We start from the raw sequence: 2,740 nt of genomic DNA, 5'->3' as shown, positions 1-2,740 counted from the left end.
TGTGCCCCTCTGGACTTCAGGATCGCCATGGACCAGAGACTTTCATGTACTCCTAATTTCCCCCTTCATAGATGGGAGTACCCACAATGGTTACCCTATGCCTGTCCCATCATTGTTTGCGAGGCCTGTGGGCCAAACAACTTACTGCTCTATTCCGTAAGGCTTCCGACACAGAGAAACCGTACCCAAGGAACCGTACCCAAGGAATGCCATCCACTCTTGGATCTGATTTAGATGATCACATCTGAACCTCACGTCTGGTACTTTAATGTCATGAAACTATAGGGGTCTTGGGAAAGGGGAAATATATTTTGGTTGTATAATTTGTGTCAGAAAGTAAGCTGCAATGGTTTAAATATGTGTTTGCAAGTATTTTGATGCTCCTCCTGTCAAAAGATTCGTCTATGTTCCTTCTTCTTGAAACTGGGTGGGCTTTTTTTTTCATATTTCTTTCATTTACTAATACAATTAAAAATGATTAGTGCTAAACTAAAATTCCCAACCAAACTTCCAAAGATGAGCAAAATAAAAGCCCCAAGCTTTTTCCATGAGAGAAAATCCTCTTTGCTAAGTTTAAGATAAAATAGTCCTGGGAATACAAAAATCAAACACGTTGATGTACCAGAACCAACTATACCAAATACATTCTTAATGTTAGGAACATATAATGCAAGTAAAACAATGATAATATTGACTGCTAGAGTGCTCAGAGAATGGCGAATCCATGAGAATGGAAAGTTGGAGAAAAACATCATCATTAAAGCTTTCCTTACAGGGAAGTGGATTAGAGGGACTGTCAAAAGCACAGTAAATAGTATGCATAAGTTCACAGTCATGACAACAACATCACGGAGCAAGTATATGCTATAACCTTGCAGTAATTCTGACGCCACTTTGTCATAAAAAGTGAGGTACCTAAAGAGTGCAGATGTAAAATAAATGAGAAAACTTAAAGCAGTTGCTGTGTGGGTTACATTTTGCCTTCTTTTCTTTGAAGGGCTTTGAAGTTCACAGTATATTGGCAATACTGAGGTATGGCAGAGAAATGAAAAAGCCATGGTAGGTATGGCATAAACACTCTCTTTGGAGAAATGAAAGAGCTTTGGTTTACAATCATCTGTAGCATTTGAAATCTGGAAGTATTGCTCTACATAATTTAATGACAGAGGACAAGGAATGGACCAGTTTTTAATCATTACCTATTTTAGGAAGAAGTGCAAGAGGGAACACAATGCCAACACAAATGATTAGTAGTAGTGTTTGTCTATCGAGATACCAAGACCTCCAATATTCTGAATTAGGATGGTGCCTGCTACTGCCACCTTTCCGGGTAATCCAAATGCAAAGAGTCCAAGATCTTCATAAGATGTCATAGTTCCATAGAGATTTTACAATGACTGAAGGAGTTCAATGGAAGACAGGTGCGTCAATGTATATGAAGAACCATGAAGAAGTTAGTTCATGGACCAAGCAAGCTGTCTGAATGCACATACTAAGCAGGAGGTGAACTGAGTAAGAAGCCAGGAGAGCAACTATCAACAGCAAAAAACTAAATCCAAGGATGCCAGTATGAGCCATAACATAAGCTAAGCCAAGGATGCCACTTCCTATGATGGCATTCGTCAAATTAAACACAGAAAAACCAAATGAAACACCTGGGGATCCCCGTCTGTAAAGTTCTTGCCAGGCATTTCAGGGAAGGCCGGAGGGTGGGCTTCAGTCTGGGTGGGCTTTGGAAACTGTTTCAACCAGTAGGATAGGGCAGAGGGATGCTGCATTAATTTCCAAGGCTAAATGATAAACAGTAATGCAACTTCTGTCCTGTTTGCTGGACTACTTGCAATGGAACCCCATGCTGGCAGTTAGGCCATCTGTCTGTCCTAAGGCTCCGAGGAAACCCAACTGGCCTACCTGTAGAGATTGCATAAAGGAGCCCAGAGCAATGTCTCTATCTCTATGGTATCTCTATCTGTGTATCTACCTATCTATCTTCTATGTCTCTTTCTCTCCATCTATCTATCTAATATATCATCATCTACACATATATAATATAAGAGATGACTAGTCAATCCTCCATTTCTTTAGACCTTCCACTGCTCCTGCTCCAGCCACCTTCTAACTGGATGAGAAGTCGCAAGCCAATGCTGCACAGCAGAGCCCTTCCCAAATTTCTGATTCATAGGAACTAAGTTTTAGGATGATTTCTTATACAGTCATAGATAACCAGCAAACTGGCCACATGTACTTGAACAGCATGTAACTTCTTTGTTTCCAAGTGGGAAAATGGACATGAATTTATTCGTTCATTTATTCTTTGCTTTATATCACACGCCTTGCAAGGTGAATGATTGGATCAATGAATAAACCCGTTTTAAGGTGAGAAAAATGAGCCATAGAGAAATTAAGCAACTTATCCAAAGTCACAGGGCAAGTGAGGTCACAACTGAAATTGAAACATTCCAAAAGCTATTCATTAAATTTTATTCATTCAACAAATATTTTATCGTGTGTCCAGTATGTGTTTGGCAATGGGGCTATAATAGCGAACAAGAACATGAGAGCTTCTCTTCTAATTGACCTGAGATGATTCTAATGAGAAATTGACAGTAAACAAGATGTAATTCTACATTTTGATAAATGCAGAGAAGAAATAGAAGAGAATGCTCTGACAGATTACAACAGGAATGCTCACTTTAGAGAAGGTGTTCAGGAAAGTTCTTTCTGAGGAGGAGTCATCTGA

General features: G+C 39.5%; 1 pseudogene; it reads right to left on the bottom strand.

The window, feature by feature from the left end:
- Nucleotides 1-452: 452 nt before the first annotated feature.
- LOC112832218 (solute carrier family 38 member 6 pseudogene) lies at nt 453-1,373 on the bottom strand (annotated as a pseudogene).
- Between the last annotated feature and the right edge of the window lie 1,367 nt (nt 1,374-2,740).

This window comes from Callorhinus ursinus, unplaced genomic scaffold (genome assembly GCF_003265705.2).
Source record: "Callorhinus ursinus isolate GAN/ISIS: 27379988/994484 unplaced genomic scaffold, GSC_fseal_2.0 scaffold44, whole genome shotgun sequence".
Taxonomy (NCBI): domain Eukaryota; kingdom Metazoa; phylum Chordata; class Mammalia; order Carnivora; family Otariidae; genus Callorhinus; species Callorhinus ursinus.
This window is presented reverse-complemented; position numbering and strand designations above follow the sequence as displayed.